Source organism: Narcine bancroftii, chromosome 7 (genome assembly GCF_036971445.1).
Source record: "Narcine bancroftii isolate sNarBan1 chromosome 7, sNarBan1.hap1, whole genome shotgun sequence".
Taxonomy (NCBI): domain Eukaryota; kingdom Metazoa; phylum Chordata; class Chondrichthyes; order Torpediniformes; family Narcinidae; genus Narcine; species Narcine bancroftii.
In genome coordinates, this window is record NC_091475.1 from 183,196,024 (window position 1) to 183,223,769 (window position 27,746).

General features: G+C 46.1%; 2 protein-coding genes across 4 annotated transcripts in view; one reads left to right on the top strand and one right to left on the bottom strand.

Moving 5' to 3' along the window:
* LOC138739480 (probable tRNA methyltransferase 9B) overlaps nt 1–11,062 on the bottom strand; it is a 78,020-nt gene extending 66,958 nt beyond the window's left edge. The window contains exon 1 of one of the 2 annotated variants that reach the window (XM_069891646.1): nt 10,974–11,062. The gene's annotated coding sequence lies outside the window, so the exon portion shown is untranslated. The remainder of the gene's footprint in view (nt 1–10,973) is intronic. The other variant, XM_069891647.1, reaches the window with a different exon arrangement.
* Nucleotides 11,063–11,158: 96 nt separating this feature from the next.
* Nucleotides 11,159–27,746, top strand: part of nbeaa (neurobeachin a) — a 1,045,297-nt gene continuing 1,028,709 nt past the window's right edge. For both annotated transcript variants that reach the window (XM_069891655.1, XM_069891654.1), the window contains exon 1: nt 11,159–11,342. The gene's annotated coding sequence lies outside the window, so the exon portion shown is untranslated. The remainder of the gene's footprint in view (nt 11,343–27,746) is intronic.

Sequence of the window (27,746 nt, forward strand, 5' to 3'; positions counted from 1 at the left end):
GGGACAGGGAGAGGGGGGACAGGGAGAGGGGGGACAGGGAGAGGGGGGATGGGGGAGAGAGAGAGAGAGAGAGAGAGAGAAGAGAGAGAAAGAGGAGAGAAAACACGGCAGTGTTGCAGCCAGCAGAAGTAACTGGGACTAGAACAGTACAAGTTGGCAAGCCCGACTGGAAAATGGCTTTGTCAAAGACCTTGTGGTTCATTCAGGAGGAGAGGACTGGCTGTCTAGTGTTTCACTTGGAATAAGAGAAACAATAAGGAACTCTGTGATGACCAGATGAAAGAGGTTATCATCTGGAGAATCCTGAAGGGGTAAGTTTCACTGGAGTGGCTGATTTAAAAGGAATCAGTTGTGGATGTCCTAGAATATCAAATCTCTCTCTGAAAACTGACAAGAACTTTCCTGAGTGATAACCATTTACCTTTCAAGCACCTGGTGAACTTTATAAATGTTAAATTTTGTGCACACCATGAGAATTGCCTGCAACCAAAGAACTTGGAGGAATGAGAAGTGAGATTGAACTGTGAACCAAAGAACTTTTCTGAACTTACACACACATCACATTCACATGTGCTTAGAATTAGAAGGGGGGTTAAGTAAGTTAGAAATAAGTTAAAGTTTGATTCTATTTTCATGTTTAAAGATAATTAAAAGCAACTTTTGTTTAAGTAACCATTTGTCTTGGTGAATATCTATTGCTGCTGGGTTTTGGGTTCCTCTGGGCTTGTAGCATTACCAAGATGGCCTGAAACTCCTTGAAAGAGGTCATTCATTTCAATGTTGCACTATAACAGGACATGCTGACCAAGAAAGCAAACATGGATTATCCAATCCACACTTAGACATCTGCACGTTTCATTCTTGGCTTTTATGTTTATCTGGCATAATTGAGGACCCTCATAAAACCTTATTCTCATTCCTTTAGTTTCTAATTATTCATTTTCTACTGCATGTGAAAAGAGCTTTAATCTGATCTGTGCAGTGGAAGAGTTTGGACGTGTCCATAATGTGTAGCTTTAATTGTAAAGAAACCATCTAATTCTGTTCCAGAGCATTCCACATTGAGTTATACTTTGGGCTGTTTATACCGTGGTCTTTTTTAAAAATCCTTAACTTGCTTTTTTTATAACCCAAAGAACCTCCTATGCTCACTACCATGAACCTCCTGCAGTTCCAACTCATGATGTGGTGCTATGGTGTGCAGAATGCAGTTCAATTATTCTCAGAACCCTGACTAGTGTATATAGAAGGATATATCTGGAGCTGAAGTACATACCAATTGCTTGCTCAATGAGACAGGTGGTTGTCATGTGACATTGATAACCTGCATCTGGGTCACAAGCGTCGTGTTCCATCAGCCAAAATTTAAGGATGTTCTTATCTTTTTTGAGCTCCATCTGATATACCTCCTCAGAGATGCAGGGAGGGAGTCTAGCTGTTGGCAGATCACAGAAGGTCTCTTGGATTTCTGAATTTTCACCAAGGTCTTTTATTATTATGTCAGTGATATACTGACAGGACAGCAGCAGTCATGGACGTACTGGGTGATTGTGAGGGAGGAGGCCACCTTGGGGTTTGATGATACATTCATGAATTTGACTGCTTGCTCTTTCCAATACCTTACTAATGGCAAGATATACGTAAAAAGTCCTCAGTTCTCTGCCTGATGCAATTATGGGCTGGTTTTTTAAAAAAAATCTGATGGCCCACAGCATTTTCCAAATAAACTAAAGTCTACACTTAGAACTCATATAGTCGAGTGTTGACATAAGTTTTGGTGGAAAGCACTAAAGTAAGCTCACCAACATTCCCCATTTCAAAATAAATTCAAGCAATTAATTAGTGAAAAAAACAAATTGCTTCAGGTGAGCTTAAAAATGTTCACATCATAGAAGTGGTTTTAGCTTAATTATTTTCTCATCCAATGCAGAGTGAGGCAGGTTTTGCGACAATACATAAAAGTCAACAAAGTTCAAAACCAAAACAATAAATGCTGGAAATATGAAATTTTTAAAAATGCTCAGTTAATCAGACAGTATCTATCTCCACAAAACATGCAGCAAGAAGCAACAATCAATAGGTCACATGTAGCTGACATTCTGTTTGCAGTGAGGGTTATCTATATCCTTTGCTGTAATCACTGTATTAATACAAGTTGAGGCACGAGTTATTTGTGTGATTGACAGTGAGGACAAATGTGGTATGGAAAAGGCCCTGAGCGTCAGGGGCCACAAAATCGACCTACACCACCCAGAAGTACAAGCACGCTTCGAGATCTGGAAGCACAAGGTCAAAGCAATCATCAAGGCACACGCCAACAACATCCTGGACTCCAACCGAAAAAGGCTCGTTTTACTCCGATCAAAGCTGGGTCCCCAAGCCTTCCAGGCACTCAAAGACTGCACTGGGTACTTGGAAGCGATGAACACCCTCAAGACCACGTATAAACCTCCCATGAGTGCGGTCTTTGCAAGGTACTTACTAAGTATTCGTACCTAGCTACCCGGGGAGACAGCTGAGTCCAACCTGGGAGCCCTGCGTGAGTTAGCCCGACCTTGTCTGGCTGAACCCGTGGTAAATGAAAGTGAGGTTGAGAGACTGATCAGAGATGCCTATATCCGAGTGCTACGTGTGAGAGCCATCAGGCAGAAGCTGCTAGAGGACAATACCTACTCCCTGGCCAAAACAGTGGAGGTAGTCCGAACCCTGGAAGCAGCAGCCCTGCACACCGAAGCCTTTAACTCCAGGCTTCCACATGGTCAACACAGATGGCTGCTGTGGCCCTAGACAAGACTGTGGACAAAAATCGCTGCTGCGGGTGTCCAGCACCCTTGTAAGTTCTGTGGGTTCCAGAGTGGGTCTGATCGTCGATCATGCCAAAACTGCCCGGCCAGAAACCATTACTGTTCGAGATGAGGCAAGAAAGGCCACTTTACCGAAGCATGCCTCTCAAAACCTGCCAGCAGCTCAGCGGCCCTCTACGACCTGCCCCCCTCCCTCTTGATGCCCACCATGTGCGATTGCCGGGCAACACCATTGCCCCCGTAGCTAATTCCGGCCTCCCCAACTCTGGGAGTCCAACTTGCGGCCTTGCCGGCAACGATCGCCGTGTGCCCGCCATGCGTCCAGACCTGCCCTCGCCAGCACAAACTACAACAACTTCACTTTCGATCCACAGAATGATGTCACTTCCGCCGCCCGTGATGACATCGCCCTGCACAACCAGCGCAGCCGGGGAAGACCAGCCATGCCTCTCACTCCCATGCAGCGCCGCCATCTTGGGCTGGTCAAGTGCAGGCGCCACCACCACCCGGACCCTCCCAAGCCTACAACGAAGATGGTACCGACGATGATGACGTGATAAACACAAGCGCTGACCAAGCCACTGTACCGACGCACCACACACCTCCGGACGCCGCTAACCACCGCACCCCACGCCAACAGAGAGCACCATCAGTCGACACTCACCTCTCCCAACGCCTGCAGAGGATGCCAACAAGCACGACTCACCTCCACCATCAGGGAACCATGACTCGGACCCCAAGATAGTCCAAGCAGCCACCACCCTAACCAGGGACATCCACCCATGGGCTCGGGCGCTTCACGATGGATATCAAAATCAATGAGCAGGTAATGAAATGCCTAATCGATGGTGGGGGGGGGCAGAGATATATACCAGGTTCAGGCTCCTGGTCATGCCCAAACTCTACGTCCCAGTCCTCCTGGGCTTAGAGTTCCAATGCTATCTGCAAAGCATCACCCTTACTTTCGGGGGCCCCCAAGCCCATTCATGCTCCACAGCGCACCATCCAACCAGCCCCGGTCCACCTGCGGCCTCTCCACTCTGCGCATCGCCCCTTCCGCTCTCCTCTCACACCTCATGCCAGATTGCAAGCTAATAGCCACCAGAACTAGGTGCTATTGTGCCGCGGACAGAGACTTCATCAGGGCAGAGGTGTGGCGGCTTCTGGCGGAAGATATCATAGCCCAGCAACAGCTCATGGAGAGCCCAAGTCCTGGTGGTCAAAGGGAGCAGCAGTCCGAGGATAGTCATAGATTACATCCAGACCATCAACCGGTACACCCAGCTGGACGAGTCCCTCTGCCATCCGGGTGTCACCCGCTTATACCATTTCATCGTCCCGGAACCTCCCGTACACCATCAGGGACCGTCAGGATCATGACCGGGGCATGCCAGGTCTGCACAGAATGCAAACCTCACTTCTTCCACCCGCCCCAGGCTCATGTTGTAAAGGCCACTCGGCCCTTCAAGTGCCTCGGCATGGACATCAAGGGGCCCCTGCCTTCCACAAATCTGAACGTCTATTTCCTCACGGTCATAGATGAGTACTCCTGCTTCCCTTTTGCCATCCCTTGCCCAGACACCTCCATGGCCATCGTTATCAGGGCACTGACACAGATCTTCACCATGTTCGGCTAACCCGCATTTATCCACAGCAACTGAGGGTCTAGCTTCATGAGTGAGGAACTGCGCCAGCACCTGACAGAATAGGGCATCACAACTAATTGCAAGACTAGTTACAAAAAGTGGAACGTGAGAATGGGGTAATCTGGAAGGCAGTCCTCCTGGCCCTCAAGTCAAAGGGGTAGTCTGTAGAATACTGGCAGGATGCCCTCCCCGAGGCACTCCATGCCATTAGGTCACTCCTATGCATGGCTACCAACAAGACCCCTCACGAAAGCCTGATTTCATTCACCAGGAAATCAGTGTCGGGAACATTTCTCCCAGCATGGCTCACATCCCCGGGACCGGTGCTCCTGCGTAGACACGTGAACCACAACTGCGCCTATGTTAGGTTCAGCAGCAGCAGGGAGGACACCATCTCAACCAGGGATCTGGCACCAGCAGGAGCACCCGCCACAGCACAGCATCCTCCAGCCCTAGACCACGTTGGTCTGACACACCACCCAACCCCGGACAGCTATGGGACACTCACCACCTCATTGTGCACCAAGGACTCACTACAACCGTGGGGGACGAACCTGTCCTCCCACCCATCCAATATATCACACACAACTCAACCCCGGTGCCCCCTCCACGCTGCACGCCAGCTGCTCCGGCCCCCAACCCCCGCATACCCTCACCAACCTGTGACCAGAAGCCAATCCAGTGACGGCCGCAGAGACTCCGACGGCTGTCAGACTATCTAAACCTGTACATAATGTATATATGTTTTGGGGCTCTGAGTAGATCATAGACTGCACCCTCCTCCCACTCCCCCAGGACAATTTTAAAGAAGGGGGTGAATGTGGTGGTACACCACCAGCCTACTGCAGGGGGAGACCTCTGTACCTGCAGAAGAGCATGGGGGCCAAGGCAACACCTGGCCGGCTGTCAATCAACCGATCTGAATGGACCAAGCCCCACCTGGTCGGCTGTCAATCACCCTCTGCAATCCAGCCCTTTGAAGAGAGCTTCAGAGCTTGCAACAGCGTTCTCACAGCCAGTTCTGTGGAAGTTTTATGTTAAATAAAGCTTGTAGATCAGACTTTATTTTTGTGTGTTTGCTTCTGTTTGATAGCGCACCGCAACTGTGTTGGAAACTGCTGGGGGAACAATCTATGAAAGACAAGTGTTAGTGGTCAGGGGTCTGGCACAGAATCTGGCCCTTTGGTTCAGAAGGGAAGAAGAGAAAAGCCATAATGATTGGGGATTCAATAGTTAGGGAAACAGATAGGAAGTTCTGTGAATAAGATCGAGACTACCAGATGGTATGCAGCCTCCGAGGTACCAGAGTCAGGGATGTTTCAGCTAGAGTCCACAGCATTCTCAAGCAGGAGGCTGAGCAGCCATATATGGTCCACATTGGTGCCTATGACATGGATAGGAATTGGAATGAGCTCCTGAAGAGGGAATATAGGGAGTTAGTGTTAGAGTTCTGTGTTGTGTATTGGCCTATGTGTTGTGTGGTTTTATGTTAAAAAGTGACAGTTTGCCTTAGAGAGCCAAGGTGAAAGTGGACTGCTGAGAAAGTGGGAGAAGGACTGCACATGTGCAGAAAAATGATCTAAAAATATCTGGACTTGGATGATAAACCACCACTGGGGGTGCTGTGGAGTGGAAGAAGGCCCAGAGCATGAGTCATGGTCTGGAGGACAGTTTAGAATGTTAGGATTTCAATAAGGATGAACATTCTGAAGGCAGCCAGAAGGATACGGACCAAGCCAGTTGTTCCTCTCTCTGCAAACAACACAAGACAACTTCGAATTTTGTGCTCTCTCTCGCTCTCAGACATTTTGGCTTCAGTTTACCAAACAAACTGAATTTTGTTTATGATCTTTGCTTCAGTTGAGATTGAAGTTTTGTGAGTCTTGTGTGTTTGTTTTGTGTCTAAGTTTTTCTGTGGGCTGATTGGAAGTGTAGCTTAGACTTTGATTACATATGTTATATTTAGGCTGGGGAATTTATTAGTTTTACACTGTTATAGAGATTTGCAATGTAACCAGTGGGCATTGTTATAAAAGGGGGGGATTTTGAATTAAAGTTTGAAGGTGAATTTTGTGTTAATAAAGTAATTGTTCATCTTTACCCCTGTGTGATATGCCTTCTTTGTGGTTGCTGGTTTGATCTTGTAACATAGGAAGGAAGCTAAAAAGCAGGACCTCAAAGGTGGTATCTCTAGATTGCTGCCTGCGCCATGTGCCAATGAAGGCAGGAATAGGAAGTTATGACAGATGAATGCATGGCTGAAGAATTTGTGTGGGGGGCAGAGGTTTCGAGTTGTGGGTCATTGGGAACTCTCTGGGAAAGGTACAACATGTACAAAAAGGATGGGTTGCACCTGATCAGGAGGGGGACCAATATCTTGGGAAGGGTTTAAAATCAGCTTGGCGGGGGATGGGAACTAGAATATGAGAGCAGAGAGTAGAGCGGTTGGTGGAAAGGTTGATGCAATGTGTTGTGAGTTTGTGAGGAAGGACAGGCAGTGGAGGAAGCATAAATGTAGTTAGACGGAGGGTTTGAAAATGTATTTATTTCAATTCAAGATGTATTAAGAATAAGGGAGAGGAATTTAGAGCAATGGTTCTCAAGCTTTTTCTAACATCCATCCTAATATCCATCTCAAGTAATCCCTTACTAACCACAGAGCACCATAAGTTAGTGGAAGGTAAAAGGATGCGAACCACTAATTTAGAGAATGAATCAGTATGTGGAATTACAGAGACATGGCTGATGCAGGTATCAGGGTTTAGATGTTTTAAAAGGGACAGGATGGGAGGTAAAGGAAGGGGGAGGGGAAAAGAGTAGCAATACTAATCGGGGATAATATCTCAGCTGCAGAAAGGGAGGACATTATGGAAGGATTGTCTACTGAGTCAATATGGGCAGAAGTCATAAACAGGAAAGGAGAGATCACTGCATTGGACAAAGATAAAAGCAGACAAAATGTAAATAGTTTAATTGAGGAAGGGCTAATTATGATGTGATTAGGCAGGAACTAGGGAGAGTAAATTGGGACCAGGTGTTCTCAGAGAAATGCACAGCAGTAATGCAGATGATGTTTTGGGACCACTTGTGCAGGGTTCTGTATAGGTTTGTCCCACTGAGACAGGGAAAAGATGATAGGATAAGGGAACCGTGGATGACAGCACAAGTGAGGCAACTACAGTAGTTAAGAGGACGAAGAAAGTATACATAAGATTCAGGAAGCAAAAGACAAAGGGCTCATGAGAATTATGTGGTTAGCCAGGACAGAACTTAAAACTTAGGAGAGCTAGAAGGGGGTACAATAAAGCCTTGGCAAGTAGGATTCAGGAAAATACTAAGGCGCTCTATGCATACAAGAACAAGAGGATAACGAGAGTGACGGTAGGAGCAACATGTGCCTGAAGGCAGAGGAGGTAGGGGGAAGTCCTAAATGATTACTTTGCTTCAGAGTTCACCAGAGAAAGGGAGGGTCCTTGGTCAAGGTGAGGTCAGTATAGAACAAGCTTATGTGCTGGAGCATGTTGAGGTTAAGAAAGAGGAGATGCTAAATCTTCTTAAAAACATTAGGATTGATAAGTCCCTGGGACTGGATGAGATATAGCCCAGGTTACAACCGGAAGTTAGTGAAGAGATTGGTGGGGCATTGGCAATGATCTTCAGAATAAGAATTTACTGTCATGATGTGTTACAAAATTCGTTGTTTTGTAGCAGCTTCACGTGCAAAATTTGCTATAAATTGCATTTTAAAAATAAATAAATTGGTGCAAGAGAAAGTAAGTATCAAATCTTCTCAAACTCCTGACAAGTATAGCCACTGGCGATCCATCTTCATGATTGCATTGTCATGAAGGCTCCTGGACAATTCGTCAGAGATGATGACACCCAAGAATTTAAAGTTCTTTACCCTTTCCACTGCTGACGCTCAATGAGGATTGGTTGGTGTTTTCCTGGTTTCTCCTTCCCGAAGTTCACAATCAGTTCCTTAGTTTTGCTAAGGTTAAATACAAGGTTGCTGTCATGACACTACTCAACTAGCTGGTCCATCTCACTCCTGTTCGCTTCCTCATTACCTGTGATTCTGCAGACGACTGTGGTATCATCGGCAAATTTGTAGATGGCATTTTAATTGTGCCTAGTCATGGGTGTAGAGAGTAGTGAACTTAGCCTGCATTACGGAGGTTTGCCTGTGTCAATTGTCAGAGAGGAGGAGGCGTTGTTACCAAATCGCACTGATCATGCAAGCAAGGATCCAGTTGCAGAAGCCCAGGTTTTGAAGCTGGCTGACCAGTACTGAGGGGATGAGGGCATTGAAAGACACACTGCAATTGATGAAAAGTAGTCTAATGTACGTATTGCTGTTGTCTAGGTGATTCAAGGCTGAGTTGAGAGCCAGTGAGATTGCATCTGCTGTGGAGCGATTGTAGCGGTAGGCAAATTGCAGTAGGTCTACGTGTTTACTTAGCTGAGTTCATTCTGGCCATGACTAATCTCTCAAAGTATTTCATCTTTGTAGATATGAGTGCTATTGGGTGATAGTCATTGAGGTAGCTCACTCTGCTCATCTTGGGCACCACTATGATTGATCCCATTTTGAACCAGGTGAGAACCTCCGACTGCAGCAATGAGAGATTGAAGATGTGTGTGAGCACTCCAGCAGGTTGGTTGGCACAGATTTTCAATATCCTGCCAGTTATACCATCAGGGCTTGACACCTTGAAAAGGTTCACCTCTTGAAAGATGTTCTGATTTTGGCCTCAGAGATATCACAGGGTCACCAGCTTCTGCAGGGATTCTCATCGATATTCTTGAATTCTCCTTTTCAAAGCAAGCATAAAAGATGTCCTGCTCATTGGGTAGTAAAGCATCAAAGCCATTTATGATTTTAGGTTTTGAGTATCTAACTGTTTCGAGCTTCCCTTAGAAATGCCCCTGCTGCTAAGATAGCTTTGTCCTCCCTAGCCACGGGAGGTACCAGAGGATTGGAGAATGGAAAAAGGAGGGGATTATTAGGTTAGGAATAGGATTTATGAACATTTAAAGAAGTATACTCTTCTCAGGGATAGTCAGCGTAGCTTTGAGAGGGATAGGTCATACCTCATGAACTTAAATTAGTTTTTTGAGGTAACAAAAGAAGTTGATGAAGGTAGGGCAGAAGTTGTGGTGTTTATGATTTAATTAAGATATTTGACAAGTTTCCTCATGGTAGACACATTCAGGAAGTCATGAAGATTCAGACTTCGCTTGCCTGCAGAAAGCAGAGGGTAGTAGTGGATGGAACGTATGCTTCCTGGAGGTCAGTGACTAGTGGAGTTCCATAGGGATCTGTTCTGGAATCCCTGCTCAATGTGATTTTTATCAATGACCTGGACAAAGAAAGTAAACAAATGGGTCAGCAAGTTTGCAGATGACACAAAGCTTGGAGGTGTTGTGGATAGTGTAGAAGGTTACTATAGGTTACAATAGGACATGAATAGGATGCAGAGTTGGTTGGAGAAGTGGCAGATGGAGTTCAATTAGTATAAGTGTAAAGTGATGCATTTTGCAAGGTCAAAATACATGGTGAATGGCAGGATTCTTAACAATGTGAAGAACAGAGGGACATCGGGGTCCAAATCCATAGATATCTCAAGGTTGATAAGGTAGTTCAGAAGGCTAATGATATAATGGCCTTCATTAGTCAGGGGATTGAATTCAAGAATCAAGAGGTAATGTTGCAACTCAATGTAACTCTGGTTAGACCACACTTGGAATATTGTGTTGAGTTCTGTTCACTTCACACTGGAAGAATGTGGAAGCTAAGGAGAGGGTGCAGAGGAGATTTACCATGATGTTGCCTGGATTGAAGAACATATCTTATGAGGTTAGCAGAGCAAGGATGTTTTCATTTGGAGAGAGGAATGATGCAAAGTGGCTTCAGTGAGGTCAACCACATTATGAGGGGCAGAGATGGAGTGGACAGCCAGTACCGTTATCCCAGGGAGGGAGTTGCAAACACTAGAGGACATCTATACAATATGGCAGGTCAAAAGTTCCCCCACCCCCCCACCCACAAATAGTGGGTTCCTGGAATGTGTTTCCAGGGGTGGTGGTGCAGGCTGGTATAATTGGGACATTGAAGTGACTCTTGGATGAAAGAAAACTAGGAGGGTGATGAGGTAGGAGAGATTTATATAGATCAGCAAAACATCGTGGGCCGAAGGGTCTGTGCTGTCAGTTCTATGTTCATCTAATAACTCGATCAGAAAGTTCAATGGCTTTTGATTTTCGTCGGGTAATGAGTATACCGTTAAAACACTCCTTGAGTTGGGGGTTTTGAGTTCGGCATCTTCAGCTTGAGCCCTTGAGCTCATCCACCCCCCAGACACTTAATCTCGATTGAGCAACAAATTGGTTTCATTTGTTCAATAATGGAAGAACTCTTCCAGTTTGCTTCCCCTGCTCGAATTTAAATGCCTGATTTTCGCCGACAACTCGGGACGTGGACAGGAACAAAGCGAGAATTAGAAGTACAAAAACCACGTACCTGATTGCAAGCAACTCGGGAAGGTTGACTCGAGTTCAAACACGTCGGGTGGCTGCGACTCGGCGACTCTTCGCTAGCCGGGGCACGTCAATCAGCGAGCAGCGTTACCTAGCAACGAGCCCCTGAGCCCCGCGCGCTCATTGGGCCGCATCACCACCTGACTCCAGCCGGCCAGGTTCCAACGACGCCCCTTTCCTTTCGCTCGCGCACTGTCCCCGAGAGACTTTGCTGGGGCCACGAGAGCAGTCGAGCGATTTAACGCGGTGCCAGATTCAGCAGTTCTCTCACAAAATAATAGCCAAGTGAAGGAGGCTGTTTACCTTCTCAGAGGAAGTGCCATTAATTTGTGGATGAACGGGGAAGTGTGAGGTAATGTCCATTCCAACTTTAAATTAGTAGCTCATGGGTTCACTCGTTTTTCCTCAAGACAAGTTGATGGTCACCTGGTTTGCACAGTTACAACCCTGTGAGAAACAGAAGTACCTTCACAGAAATTGCTCGAGACAAAAATTGAGGACAAAGAACATTTATTGTACAACAATGCAAAGTTGGGTGCTTCCCCTTACCCTGGGAATACACACACACACACTGGGGCTCACCCGACTGTTGATTTCAGTATAGAAGTACCCTCCTCCTTACATTCTTCTGCTTCCTGGATGAGTCTGCCGACTGCTGTTTCTGTGAACTTGAAGGACCAGGGGGTATCCTGTCGGTGTCCCATCATGTCATTGTCCTTTTTTGTCCTTATTCACACCTTCCCGACCCTCAGGGCTTACTAAACTTCTTGTATGCAGAACTTGCTGATTCTGTCTAAAAGGCTAGAAGACCCTTATCTTATTCAGAAACTTTACTTCCTACATTCTATTATCTATTATCTATCCTTATCTTATTCATACTGGCGAACTTGCTGATTCTGTCTAAAAGGCTAGAAGACCCTTATCTTATTCAGAAACTTTACTTCCTATATTATCTATTATCTATCCTTATCTTATTCATATTGGCAAACTTGCTGATTCTGTCTAAAAGGCTAGAAGACCCTTATCTTATTCAGAAACTTTACTTCCTATATTATCTATTATCTATCCTTATCTTATTCATATTGGCAAACTTGCTGATTCTGTCTAAAAGGCTAGAAGACCCTTATCTTATTCAGAAACTTTACTTCCTATATTATCTATTATCTATCCTTATCTTATTCATACTGGCGAACTTGCTGATTCTGTCTAAAAGGCTAGAAGACCCTTATCTTATTCAGAAACTTTACTTCCTATATTATCTATTATCTATCCTTATCTTATTCATATTGGCAAACTTGCTGATTCTGTATAAAAGGCTAGAAGACCCTTATCTTATTCAGAAACTTTACTTCCTACATTCTATTATCTATTATCCTTATCTTATTCATACTGGCAAACTTGCTGATTCTGTCTAAAAGGCTAGAAGACCCTTATCTTATTCAGAAACTTTACTTCCTACATTCTATTATCTATTATCCTTATCTTATTCATACTGGCAAACTTGCTGATTCTGTCTAAAAGGCTAGAAGACCCTTATCTTATTCAGAAACTTTACTTCCTACATTCTATTATCTATTATCTATCCTTATCTTATTCATACTGGCAAACTTGCTGATTCTGTCTAAAAGGCTAGAAGACCCTTATCTTATTCAGAAACTTTACTTCCTACATTCTATTATCTATCCTTATCTTATTCATATTGGCGAACTTGCTGATTCTGTCTAAAAGGCTAGAAGACCCTTATCTTATTCAGACTAACTTTAACTTCCTACATTCTATTATCTATCCTTATCCTATTCATACTGGCTTTATTCATTACACATATATCCATACTAGTTTTCTTCATCTTTTATATTTTCATATTAGTTTTACTCATCTCTCACAACCCGACCAAACAAAACAAGCAAATATACACATCTCATCACTTGTGGCCCATCCCTTCGCAAGCAAAGATGCTTTGTAGCTCTTCTGTCCTCCCAGAACTTTTGTTCTGTTTTCCATGGAGCTTCAGGCACCAGGTGCCTGGGCAAGGACTTGGAGGCGAGTGCTTAAGATACATACAGAAAAACGATACATATGCAAGACAAGTATTCATAGCTACAAATAAATAAAGAAATATTGCTTCATGAGAGTCTCTGATGGTGAGTATGATGTGAGCAGTTCCTTTGGTCTCACTGCCCATGATGGAAAAAGCTGTTCCTCATCCTGCTGGTGGTACAGGGTTTTTTTAAATAATTGTTTTAATATTTCAGACTGTGAACCATATCAACCAAAATATATACAAATGTTTCTCATTAAATATACACAGTGGCATTTTCTCCCTCCCCCCACCCCCCCCCCCCCCCCCCCCCCGCCGGAGTTACAGGGTTGTCATTTGAGGCCTGCTGTTGTGGCCCTTTTGGGTATTGGAGTGATGGTGGGTGTCTTGAACCCAGCTTGAACAAAAGACTGCTCCAGTGAGGTGTTGAAGATGTCTGTGATGACCTCTGTCAATTATTCTGTACAGTTCTTCAGTACCTGACCAGGTATGTTGTCTGGTCCCACCTCAAAACCAAACTTTTAAAATACTTAAAAATACACAATGCAAAACCATTCCTGTGATGATTTGAAGTTTAATTTGCAAAATTCTGTAGAGATTTAATCTGTTCTTAATTTTTCTTTACTTTTTTTAGTTTCTAAGAAAGCTTAAGTGATATTTTACTTCTTATCAATTTGTTGCTGCAGCAAGAACCTTTCATTTATCTCAACCCCCTAGATAAAATTTGAGCATTGTTTGAAAGCTGTTGTAATGGAATAACCTCCAATTCTACAGTGTAGCATCCATATATTCTTTTGTATTGCTGTTTAGTAAGAGCATAGAAAAATGCAATATAGGAACAGGCCCTTCAGCCTATGACATGTGTGCTAAACACTAGGCCTAATTAAACTAAGTCACTAGAGACACAGTCAGATGATAGAAGCTGAAAAAAAATCTGCAAGAGGAACTCAATGGTTCAAGAAAAATCAGTAGGTGTGGTGCGCTGTTAGCCAGAATCAGACACACATAAGGTAAAGACTGTACAACAAGCTTTTATCTACAAAGACTTCCATAGAGCCAGGCTGGCTGTAGCTGCAGCAACTCTGACTGAGGCCTCGGGAGGCCGGCGCAGGCTTATATCCTGGAGGGTGATTGACACCCGAATGGGTGGGGCTTGATCCATTCAGGCCAACTGATTGACAGCCGGCCAGGTGTTGTCCTGTCCCCTTGCACTCCTGCAGGTACAAAGGTTCCCCCTGCAGTAGGCCAGTGGTGTACCACCACTTTAACCCGCTTTATAATTGTCCCGGTGGGGGGGTGGGCAGTAACAAGGAATCGTACCCACTATACAAAATACAATATTTACAGATTGAGAGGATTCGGCGGCTGCCGGGGTCTCTGTGACCGTCGTAGGACTGCCTCCTGGTCACTGGTCGGAGGGGAAATGGGGGGGCTGGCGGCAGGGGTCTGTGTGATGGTGTGGTGCCGTGCAGAGGGGTGGCCTAGAGGGCCAGGGTCGAGTCATATTGGATGGGAGGGGGGGCAGGTTCATCCCCCAGGGCTGAAGCGGGCACCTGGTGGTCAAGGAGGTCCTGCGTGCCGCATAGCTGCCTGGGGATGGGGATGTATGCCCAGTCGGCGGCATCCTGGGCTGAAGGATGCCATGGAGTGGTGGGTTAGCCTGCTGATGTCAGGTCCCTGGCTGAGACTGTGTCCTCCCTGGCACCGCCGAACCTAACATAGGCGTATTGGTGATTCGAGTGTAAGAGGATGACCTGCTCGAGCAGGGATTTGGCCTTGTGTGTCCATACGTATTTACGCAGGAGCACTGGTTCCAGGGACGTGAGCCCTGCTGGGAGGGACATTCCAGTCACCATCTTCCAAGGGAATATGAACAGATGCTCATGAAGGGTCTCGTTGGTAGCCGTACATAGCAGCAACCGAATGGCATGGAGCGCCATGCGCAGGGAGTCCTGATGGTACTCAATGTCCCGCCCTTTCAACTTGAGAGCCAGGAGGACTGTCTTCCAGACCACCCCATTTTCGCATTCCACTTGCCCATTGCCTCTCAGGTTATAACTCGTCGTGTGTCTAGTCGTGATGCCCCTCGCCATCAGGTACTGGCGCAGCTTGTCACTCATGAAACTAGACCCCCCGGTCGCTGTGGATGAAAGCGGGGAAGCCAAACATGGTGAAGAGCTGCCCCAGGGCCCTGATGACAGTGGCCGTGGAGGTGTCCGGGTAAGGGATAGTGAGAGGGAAGCGTGAGTACTCGTCCACTACCGTGAGGAAGTAGAAGTTTCGGTTCGTGGAAGGCAGGGGCCCTTTGAAGTCCATGCCGAGACGCTTGAGGGGCCGAGTGGCCTTTACGACATGGGCCTGGGGCGGGCGAAAGAAACATGGTTTACATTCCGCACAGATCTGGCAGGTCTCGGTCATGTCCCTGACGTCCCTAATGGTATGCGGCAGGTTCCGGGACTTAATGAAGTGAATCAACCTGGTGACACCTGGATGGCAAAGGGACTCATGCAATGCCTCCAGCTTGTCATCATGCATAGATGCACAGGTGCGAGAGAAGTTTAACGACTTCTTGGGGCGGTACTGGATGTTGTAGTTGTAGGTTGCCAGCTCGACTCTCCAGCGCAGGATCTTGTCGTTCTTGATCTTGCTCTTGTGGGTAGTGTTAAACATGAACTGCTGGTCCATGAAGAGGGTGAATCTCCTGCCGGGCAGGTAGTGGCACCAGTGGCGGAACGCTTCCATAATCGCCTAGGCCTCCTTTTCAATGGCGGAGACGTGGAGGGTCCTAGAGAAGAAAGCGATGGGCGCCCCCCCCCCTTGGTTGAGGGTTGTGGCGAGGGCTACCTCGGAGGCATCACTCTCCACCTGGAAGGGAGAGTCCTCATCCACGGCCTGCATTGTGGAGTCCACGGTCCTACCTGATGCGGATGAAGGCTGCCTGCGTCTCGGCTGGGAGGGAAAAAGTTGTAGCTTTAGCCAGTGGGCGGACTTTGTCCAAGAAGCGAGGGATCCACTGCGAGTAATAGGAAAATAGGCCAAGGCACCTGTGGAGGGCCTTTAGCGTGGGGGGGGGGGGAGAGGTAGCTCCGTTAATGGGTGCATCCTTTCTGGATCCGGGCCGACGACCCCATGGGCCAAGATGTACCCCATGATGGCGAGGTGGGTGGTGCTAAACGCACACTTCTCCTTGTTGTAAGTGAGGTTCAGCTCCACGGCCGTCTGGAGGAATTTTTCCAGGTTAGCATCGTGGTCCTGTTGGTCACAGCAACAGATAGTGACATTATCCAGATACGGAAACGTTGCCTTTAGCTTGTGCCGGTCTACCATGCGATCCATCTCCCGCTGGAAGACGGAGACCCCTTTTGTGAACCCAAAGGCAACTCAGCGGAACTGGTACAGGCACCCGTCTGCCTCGAAGGCGGTGTAGGGCTTGTCCTTTAGGTGGATGGGGATTTGGTGATACGCCGACTTCAGGTCAATTGTGGAGAAAACCCGGTAGTGGGCTATCTCGTTGAACGTGTTTGCGATCCTAGGCAGGGAGTAGGCATCCAGTTGGGTGTTCCGGTTAATGGCCTGGCTATAATCCACAACCATCCTCTGCTTACTTCCCCCTTTGACCACCAGGACTTGGGCTCTCCAAGGGCTGTTACTGGGCTCTATGACACCTTCCACCAGGAGTCGCCGCACCTCCGCCTTGATGAAGTCTCTGTCTGTGGCGCAATAGCGCCTAATTCTGGCGGCGATCGGCTTGCAGCCTAGCGTAAGATGTGGGAAGAGCTCCAGTGGGGCAATGCACAGTGTGGAGAGGCCGTAGGTTGGCCAGGGCTGGTAGGTTGGTGTGCTGTGTAACGTGAGTGGAGGTTGGGGCCCCCCAAAGGCAAGGGTGACACTCTGCAGGTGGCGCAGAGTTTGGGCATGACCAGGAGCCTAAAACCCGTGTAAGTCTCCCCTCCCACAATTATATCGGCCGAGCAGCGCCCGAGGGTACCTTGCAGGCAAGGGCGATCGACCAGCTGGTGGGAGTTAATCTCAGGGAGTTGGCCACGCTCGGGTGAATGAAGCTCTCGGTGCTGCCACTGTCGAACAGGCATTTTGTTACCTGCCCTTTGACTTGCACGTCCATCATAGAGCGCCCAATAGACAATAGACAATAGGAGCTGGAGTAGGCCCTTCGGCCCGTCGAGCCAGCACCACCATTTTACAGATCATGGCTGATCACTACCATCAGTACCCCTTTCCAGCCTTATCCCCATAACCCTTAACTCCTTTGCCCGCTAGAGTCTTATCTAACTCTTTTGAACATAATCAGCGAATCTGCCTCTACCACCCTCTGTGGCAGAGCATTCCACAGATTCACACTTCTCTGGGTAAAAAAATGTTTTCTCATCTCCATCCTAAAGGGCCTACCCTGTATCCTTAAACTATGCCCTCTAGTCCTCGTCTTCCCCATCATTGGGAACAAGTAATCCGACTTCACCCTGTCTATCCCCCTGATAATTTTGTATATCTCAATCATGTCCCCCCTCATCCTTCTAAACGCCATCGGATACAAGTCCAGTTTTTCTAGCCTTTCAGCATATGTCAACCCCACCATCCCTGGAACTAACCTTGTAAATCTGCACTGCACACCCTCTATAGCTAGTATGTCCTTCCTCAAAATTGGAGACCAGAACTGGACGCAATACTCCAGCTGGGGTCTCACCAGGGCCCTGTACAACTGCAGAAGGGTGTCTCTGTTCCTATACTCCAATCCCCTCTTTATGAAAGCCAACATGCCATTTGCCTTCTTCACAGCTTTCTGAACCTGCATGCTAGTCTTCAGTGACCAGTGAACAAGTACTCCCAGATCCATTTGCTCCTCCCCACTCCCTAGCTTGTCTCCATTTAAATAATACTCAGCTTTTCTATTATTGCCCCCAAAATGTATAACCTCACATTTGCTTACATTGAACGTCATCTTCCATTCAGCAGCCCACTCCCCCAACCTGTCCAAGTCCCTCTGCATTTTCCTGACATCCTCCTCACACCCCACACCGCCACCCAGTTTCGTGTCATCTGCAAATTTGCTCAAGTTATTAATAATCCCCTCATCCAAATCATTTACATAAATTACAAACAACTGAGGACCCAATACCGATCCCTGCGGCACTCCACTCGTCACATCCTGCCATCCTGAAAAAGACCCGCTTACCCCAACCCTTTGTTTCCTATTTCTTAACCAATTTCCTATCCATGTCAGCACTTACCTCCAATACCATGCTCCCTGATCTTGCCCACTAGTCTCCCGTGCGGTACCTTATCAAAGGCCTTCTGGAAGTCCAAATACACCATATCCACATCCACATCCCAAGGTCATGAGGGATGTCCCTGGTCAGCGTGGTGACAGCCAGGACCGTCTTGTGGTCGGAGTCATCGCTCTCTGGTTGTGCGTGACAATTTATGACGTCTGGAGGCATGGGGAGCATCGGTAGGGCATCCTGGTCATTGCCTGTGTTGACCACATTGTTCTCCTCGTCATCGGGGACCCTTTGTGTAGGCCGCTGCCTGGCCCAAGACAGCGGTAGCATGTGGGAGCCCACTGCTTGGCTTTCCTCCTTCCCCAGTCGTGTTCGTTGCACCGGGGGATGTGGCATCGGAGTGGCCAGTGGCAGTTACGTCACGCTGTGAGCCGGAAGTGACGTTGCTGTAGTTCTCGGCGAGCGATGCTGGCAAGGACGGGGGCTGGTCCGGGTGCTTGGGGCACACGCTGCAATCGTCGGAGTTGGGGAAGGCAGAAGTTGTAGCGGGGACAATGACGCCACCTGACATGTGCACGTGGAGGTGTCTGCGGGGGAGGTCATAGAGGGCCACTGAGCTGCCGGCTGGTTTCAAGAGGCACACCTTAGCAAAGTGGCCTCTCTTGCCACATTGGGAACAGTACTGGTTCCTAGCCGGGCAGTTCTGGTGCAATCGTCGGTCTGATCCACACCAGGACCCACAGTACTTACAGGGGCGCCGGGCACCTGCCGCAGCGATGTTCTCCTCCCCAGCTCGGTCTGGGGCTGCAGCTGCAGTGTGAGAGGGCCATGAGGGAGCCTGGGGGAACCTGGAATCGATGGCTTCGATGTGCAAGGCTGCAGCTTCCAGGGTTCGGATCACTTCCATTGTCTTGGTATGGCGAAGATTATGGCTGGATGGCCCTCGAGCATTGCCCTTGGATGAAGGCATCCTGGATCATCTTCTCGACCTCCTCTGCGCCTACCCCGGGTTCAGCCAGACACGGTCGGGCCAACTCTCACAGGTGTCTCAGGTAAGACTCAGATGTCTCCCCGGGTTGCTGGGTTCGGGTGTTGAGGAGGAACCTTGCACAGATTGCATTCATGGGGGGCTTGTACAAGTTCTTGAGAATGTCCATTGCGCTCTTGTATGTGGAGCAGCCTTTGCTTGCCTGGAAGGCGTCGGGACTTAGCTTTGACCGGAGTAGGACCAGCCTCTTCCAATCTGAGGCCGCCTGCGTGCTCCTCGATGATTGCCTCGACTGCGTCCTGCCAGATCTCGAAGCGTGTCTGGGCTTCCAGGTGGCGTGGGTCGACTTTGAAGCTCCCTGTGCTCAGGAGTTTTTGCATGGCAGCCGTGGGAGAATTTTGTGGATTAAATTGTGGTGTGCTGTAAGCCAGAATCAGACACACACAAGGTAAAGACTGCACAACAGGCTTTTATCCACAAAGACTTCCTCAGAGCCAGGCTGGCTGTAGCTGCAGCAACTCTGAGTGAGGCCTCGGGAGGCCGGCGCAGGCTTGTATCCCGGAGGGTGATTGACACCCGAACGGGTGGGGCTTGATCTATTCAGGCCGACTGATTGACAGCTGACCAGGTGTTGTCCTGTCCCCTTACACTCCTGCAGTTACAGAGGTTGTCCCCTGCAGTAGGCCTGTGGTGTACCACCTCAGTAGGAGAAAAAGAATGTTTGATATTTTGAGCGAAAGGCCTTCATTGAGACTGGGGATATGTAGAAGAGAAGCTTGTGTAAAGAGGACAGGGTGGAACAGGGGCCTAAAGTGGGATTGAAGTTTGATGTTAATCACAACAGACAGAGGCAATAGATTGGCAAAGTGAGCGATAGGCAAGAAAAACTATGTAAATGTTTTAATTTAATCCAAAACAAGAAAAAAAATGAAAACAAAATACTGGTATCATTCAGCAGATTATTGTCAGTGGGGAGGTAAACCTACTGATCAGTTCGTGTCATGGATGCATCACCAGAAATGAATGAGAAAAGAGGCTCATCATTTTTCATTGCGACCCTTAAGTACATAGGAAAAATAAATCCAGTGAATGTGGGTTTTTTTTAAAAATCTGCCATTGGTCTCTCATTCCCAAAGCTGGTTTTAAAAACAAAATTCAATGAGTGACTTAATCAATGCAGATTTCATTCCCAATGATAAATGGATATGATGTAAGAAGATTTTACTCAAACATTCATCAAATTGATACATAAATCTATGCAATATATATATTTTCCAGACAATTGATTTAAAACCTGGGTTTCTGATGCACCATCAATTACCACAAAAGACTGAGGTTATGAAACTGATAAGCTTTTATTGGCTATAGACTGGAGCAGAAATCTACTGATCGTGGCAGGAAGACTGGGGAGCATGCATAGGGGTAGTAGGTAGGATTGGTCTCGGGAGGCGTGTCCAGCCAGCAGTAACCAATCACAGTATAACAGTGGTTTAGCACATTCACCCCTCTCTTTTTTATAAAAGAGTCCTGCGGGGTGAGAGAAAAAAACAAAACAAACATACACATATACATATGTTAAAGGTCAAGCCTGTTGGTGGTCTCCTCTGCTGCAGCGAACAACATGGTAACAGTTGGGGTGCCTCTGTAGTGCCCTGGGCAGCTTGTGTGGCTGGTCTGTCATCACTGGTTACATTTCACTGGGGGGGGGGGGGAGGGACAGGTGAAGGGAGGAGGGAGGGAGTCTGGTGCTGGTGCATCATAGGTGACAAAAGTTGTCGGGGTTGGAGTATGGTCAGCAGTAGGTTTAGGGACTACCAAGATGCCAGTGGGGGGAGGGGGGGTGGAGCATCTGTTGGTGGTCAATCACAGTCATAGGGGCACCCGATGGTGCCAAATCCCGGATCGAGACCGTGTCCTCGCGCCCATTGGAAAGGCCACATACTGGGAATTTGCGTAAGGAGGCGGCCCTCTCAACCAGTGGGTCAGACTTAGATTGACAGGCATGCCTCCCTGACATGGCATTTTCCCTTTCCACTTGCCCATTTCCTCTGGAATTGTAGCTGGTGGTCCTGCTCGTGGCAATGCCCCTGACCAGGAGGTACTGCAGCTTGTCACATGAGGTCCCCTAGTTGCTGTGGATTAAGCAGAGATACCCAAGAGTGTGAAGATATTGTGGAGGGCCTTGATGACTGTAGCCATGGTCATATCCAGGGAGGTGATGACAAAAGGGAGGAAGTATATGCTCTGATTCGAGGAAGAGAGAGGTCCCTTGAAATCAATGCTCAGGCGTTCAATGGGATCAGATGCACCTTGTCCGGACAGTAGAAGTGCGGATCTGGCTCGTTCTGACTTCCTCAATGGAATATGGTAGGTTTCGTGCTTTAATGAAATGGAAGAATCTCCAGGGTGGCAGAGGTTGTTGTGGAGGATCTGCAATTTGTTGATTTGGATACTGGCACAAGTCCTGCAGGATAGGGTGTTTGATAGCTTGTTAAGTTTGCCAGGCCGGGGGGGGGGGGGGGGGGGGGGGGGGGGCGTGGCAAGATGGCGTAGGGAACAGACGTGCCTTCCAGACCTCTCCTGACTCTGATTTATTGTTTTGTCTTTAAGTGCCCGTTAAAGTTCTTTTAAAAGTTTATAAATAATAAGAGGTGTTGGATTAGTGGCTAATGGTTTATATGCAAAAAAAGAGGTACAGACTGTTAAAAAACTACATTTTCCGAAATTGTCTGAGCCTACTTGTTTACAAGAAGCCAGGACTCAGCGTAGAATGGATCCAGAGGAGGACGTGCAGAGTTCGGCATTGAAGCTCTGTTTTAAGCCGGTGAGGCTCATTGAAGGTCGCATTCAACAGCTTTCGGACCAAGGAGCTGGACGGGTGCCAGTATTTCACACAACGGCCACTGTGAGTGCTGTTACTCAGTCTTTGACAGTTGAATCAGCTGGGGCGCCACCAGCTGGAGAGTTAAAGAGCTGTCATTCGACTGCTACGGTGGTGGCACTGCAAAATGCATCTTCAATTACAACGGTTTTTCCACACATCGATTCAGTGAAGTTGATTAAAGAGATTTGGCTTAAAGATAACTCTGATCTTCAGTCTCCTGGCATTGCTGGGGGGACTTTGAGAGGGATTTTTATACGAAGTCAAACTGCTAGAAAAGATATTAAATTAAGGGAAGGGACAGAAGATCCTGTGGTCTCCAAGGAACAGCAAGACCCCATTATGCCTGAATCTACTTCTGTTGAAATGTCTGTTAAGGATCTTGAAGATAAGATATATTCTGTATCGAGTCACTTAGCTAATTTTGTGAACCTGTTTATTTCCAAGATTAATGCGATGGCGGAAGTCATTAATGGAGCTTTTAAGCTTGAAACCATTGAAAGATTTCAAATGTGTGATCAAGGTTTAGTCGATGCACAGGATCAACTGCAAGATGAAAATAGAATAATTGAAACATTGCAGATCCAAAATAAAAATTTAGCAAAAAAGGTTGATTATTTGGAGAATCAATCTAGTCAGAATAACGTGAAAATTGTTGGTTTGCCAGAAGGCATAGAAGGACCAGATCCAAGAAAATTTTTTACTGAATGAATTCCACAAGTGTTAGGACAGGATAAATTCCCTGAAGGTTTAATACTGGAACGTGCTTATAGAGTTTTAAGAAGAAAATCTTTTTCAGGACAGAATCCAAGATCTGTTTTGATCCGTTGTTTGAACTATTGTGACAGAGAGACAATTTTACGTACGGTTACTAGAAATGCCCAGCAAAATAGATCTCCTTTGATGGTTCAGAATAATCCTGTTTTCTTCTATCGAGATTTGAGTCAAGAAATTATGTTTCAACGACGCGAATTTAATTCTGTGAAAGAACGGTTATGGGAAAAAAAGACATAAGGCAACATTTAGGTATTCTGCGGTACTGAAGAATTTTTAGGATGGAAATTAGCCAAAGTTCTTTGACAATCCTAAAGAGGTTATGGACTTTGCTCAGTCTCTACCAAACATGTAGTTTCAGGAACGATGTAGTCCTTCAAGGTCTCCAAAGAGAGTAGAGATTTATGGTGGGATCCAGATTTTTAAAAGAAATGGAAGCAATGGTGACCGAAGTGGTAACGTTGATTTAAAAAAATAAATCTTTTATCTTTTTTTTAGAAGAGTTTAAATAGTTTAAATAATGATGATAGTTTAATGAAATGGGAGTTGGGAGAGGGAACTGGGTGGGCACTAGTTTCCAGAAGTCATCAGCTACCTGTGAGTTATCTCACACCCAATATTTTGGGGGAGTTACCGCTTTGGGCGGTTTAAACAGGAGGAGGTAGTTGTGACCTCCAACCTGTTTTTTTTTCTTTTTAATTTTTGGGTTAAGAAGTGAAGGTTTTTTTTTAATTATTTTTTTTAAAATAAATAATTTTTTTTAAACTCTTTTTGTTTTCTGATTGTAATTGAGAGGGAATTAGGAGGTTTTTTTCTCTCCTTTTTTCTCTTTTTTTGGGTTTTTTTTTTCTCTTTTTTCTTTCTTTTTTAAGAGGATGATGTCACAGAAGATAATAAGTCAACAATTGAGGATGTTGAATTAGATGAAGAGGAAGATGAGGGGAAAGGTGATAAGAAGAAAAAGAAGAAAATTAAGTACAAATACATTGAGGGAGAAGAGTTTAATAAATTAAGTTAATTTCGATAGAGAATTTTAAGGATGTTATAAATGAAGAATATGGAGAATTTTATAAGAGTTTGAACTTTTTTTTCTTTTTTTTCTTTTTTATATATAAGGGGAGGGGAAGGGAATAAAAAGTTTTTCTGATTGCTTTTCTAAGGGATGTTTTTGTTCTCTCGTTGAATTATAAAGGAAACTTGGTATTAATGGAAACTCTGTATTTATGTATTATTAATTATGATTTTTTTGTATAACAGATATGTGGTTGATATATGATTTTAATATTTGAACTTAGTTTTAAAGTGGATTTCATTTGTTAAATACATGTATTATGTTTGATTTAAATATATGTTTAAGGGTATTATTTTAGTATTGATATTTTTTTGTTGTTAGTAATTTTTTTTGTTAAGTTTTATCCTTTTTTTTGTAAGTGGGATTTTTTCTATTTTATTTACAACATTGTTAATTAATTCTTCACTCTTTATTTTGGTGGGGAGGGTTGGACTAATTTTAAATTAGATGATTAATGTTGTGTTATAATTATTGGGGGGGTTAATTTGTATAGTTTAATGATGTAGTATTCTAATTTTTATTATCTTATTTTTTATTATTTCTTTAAATGTAATTTTTATTTTATTCATGTCATAAAATTTTAAATAAAGTTTAAAAAAAAAAGTTTGCCAGGCCAGTATAGAATATCATAATTAGATGTAGATAGTTCAAATCTCCACCTGAGGATTTTATCATTCTTGATTCTGCACTCTGCTTATTATTGAACATGAAGGTGACAGCCCGCTGATCCTTGAGGAGGGTGAAGCCTTTGCAATGAGGTAGTGCCTCCAGTGTAATACTGCCTCCAACATGGCCTGGGCCTCCTTTTTGACTGAGGTGTAGCGGATTTCAGGGTCTTGAAAGGTGCATGAGAAGAAGGCCACAAGTCTGCCTGCTTGGTTGAGTGGGGCAGCCAGGGCAAAGTTGGACGCATTGCTCTGCAACTGGAAAAGCGTGGACTCATCTATCGCAAGCATCGCTGCCTTGCTGATGTCATGCTTGTTATGGCCAAAGGCTGCGTGGGCCTCTACCAACAGGGGAAAAGAGGTGGTTTTTACTAATGGGCAAGACTTGTCCTTAAAGTTGTGGACCCACTGAGCATAGTATGAGAAGAAACACAGGCAGTTCTTCAGGGCTTTGAGGGTGTGGGGGAGGGGCAGCTCCAGAAGAGGGCGTATACGGTCACGGGCAATGACTCAATTTTCAACCACACAGCCAAGAATGGGTAGTCAGATGATCCAGAACACACATTTCTCCCTGTTATAAGTAAGGTTCAGGAGCTTCATGGCCCGGAGGTCATGGACGCAGGTGGCCACATTGTCAAGATATGGAAAAGTGGCTGCAGTTTATAGTAGCTCACCATGCAGTGCAGACAGAGCAGTGATGGAAGGGTGACCTTGAGGGTCGAGAACCCACAGGTCGTGCGCAGAGGGATGTCTAGGAACTGTTCATTGCAAGCACTGAGTGGGGGTTAATGGGACCCATTGAATTCCAATATCATGCTCTTAAGATGGCACTGGAAGTCCAGCCCCAACAGAGCTGCAGCATGACAAGGAGCCTGAAGTGTTTGTAAACTGTGCCTCCAACAGTCAAGATCATTATACAGGACCCATGGACATCTGCCACATGGGATTTGGATGCGAGTGATATCTCATGGCTGACTGGCCACACTGTGAAGGATAGGTGTTTAGCGATATCAGGGTGAATAAAGCTTTCTGTACTCCTGCTATAAAACAAGCAGTTCGTTACGAGCCTGTTTACCTGTACGCCTATCGTGGACCTAGCGGATTCTTGTGGTCCCTCTTGATTCAGGGTGATGGAAGCCAGTATGGATTCACTATCTGAGTCCGATGAGGGCCCAAGTTCCCAAGATGGCTGCTGTCGCTGTTCCCCCGCGGTGCTATATGCCCAAGAAGATGGCGCTGGCCATGCATTCAAAATGATGGCCCTCGTGACTTGCACGTTGTGCTGCTGGTCCACAGAGGGTATGGCGCCAATTGCGCTGCCCCATAGTAGCAGCTGTCCACATGTGGCACTGCTCGGTTTCATGACAGCTTAGACTGGCATACTTTTGTGTAATGTCCTTTTTTCCTGCACCTAGAGTATACCGTCTCCTTGGCAGGGCAGTGTTTTCTCGGGGGCTCATGGCGTGAGATGGCTGAGTCATCATCTGAGCTTTGGAGAGCCACCTCCAATGTCTTTGTTAATTGAATTACCCCTTGCAGATTGAGTACCTTCTGCTCCACGAGTCAATCTTGTGTATCTGGATCAGATGTCAACCATATAGGTGTCCCAGAAGAGGTCATCTACTTTCTGGGCGGCAATCTTGGCTTTGCAGGGCATGCCCTGCAAAGGCCCCAAAAGGGCCATAGGTACTCAGGGTGTCAGAGGATCAAGGATCTATGTTGAGTCTGTCTGGACTTCTTTTGCACCATCAATTACCACAAAAGGCTGAAGTTGTGAAACTGATAGGCTTTTATTGACTATAGACTAGAGCACCAACCAACCTATCGACTGACCATGGAAGGAAGACCAGGGAGCATGCAAAGGGGTAATGGGTAGGATTGGTCTCAGGAGTTGTGTCTAGCCAGTAGTAGCTAATCACAGTATAACAGTGGTTTGCCACAGTTTCATTCCAAAATGTTGAATTTGGATTCACAACCAGAGGACAGATTTCATAACCAGATCACATCTTCAGTGAGATTAAACTTATCCATACTTTTCACTTCATAATTATCGGTTGCCATTTTAGCACAGGCTCTTAGCCTCAAAGGGAAGGATGAAGTCAGGTAGAGCGATATTCATAGGTGATACGATAGTTAAAGGAACAGATAGGAGATTCTGCAGCCGCAAAAGAGATTCCAGGATAGTGTGTTGCCTCCCAAGTACTTGGGTCCAGGTTGTATCTGAGTCTTTGCAGAATATTCTTAAAGAGGAGGGTAAGCAGCCAGAGGTTATGGTACATATTGATATAAAATACACAGGCAGGAGTTACAGAGATTCTGCAAAGTAAATTTAGGAAGTTTAGAAAGAGGCTGAAGGGCAGGGCCTCCAAGGTGTTATTTCTGAATTACTCCCAGTGCCTCAAACTCGGGAAGGTCAGAACAAGAAGAGCACACAGAAAAATTAGTGGCTGAGGAGATGGTGCAGTATGTAGAGTTTCAAGTTCTTGGATGAATGGAATCTTTTCTGGGGATGGGGTGAGCTATACAAGTGGAATGGGTTATGTAGTAAACCTCTGTTTTGCATGATTGGCTGCTGCCGGCTGGACATGCCTCTCAAGACTGATTCTACCAATAGCTCCTTATATGTTCCCCTCTCTCTTTGATTTGATCAGTTGAAGCTATAGATAGTTCTTATCTTTAGTTAATAAAAGCCTGATAGTTTTGTAATATCAGCCATTTGTGATCATTGATGATACATCAAGTTGCGCCTGAACTGAAGGGGAATCAATATCCTGGCAAGGAGGTTTTCTAATGCTGTTGGGAGGAGGGTTAAACTAGATTTGCATGGGTGTGGGAACCAAATTGAAGAAGCAGAGGAAGAGGTGATTGGCGCACAAACAGAGACAGCTGTTAAGGAGTTTGCATGGAAGGGTAACAAATGCAGGGCTAAAGGCTTTATATTTAAATACATGCAGCATAAAAAATAAAGTGGATGGCCTTGTAGTTCAGCTACAGATTGGTAGGCTTTTCCGATCATTGTAGGGGATTACAACCTGGCCAGCCTGGAGAAGTCTCTGACAAACTATCAACTACATATTACCTGTGCAACCAAAGGAACCAGC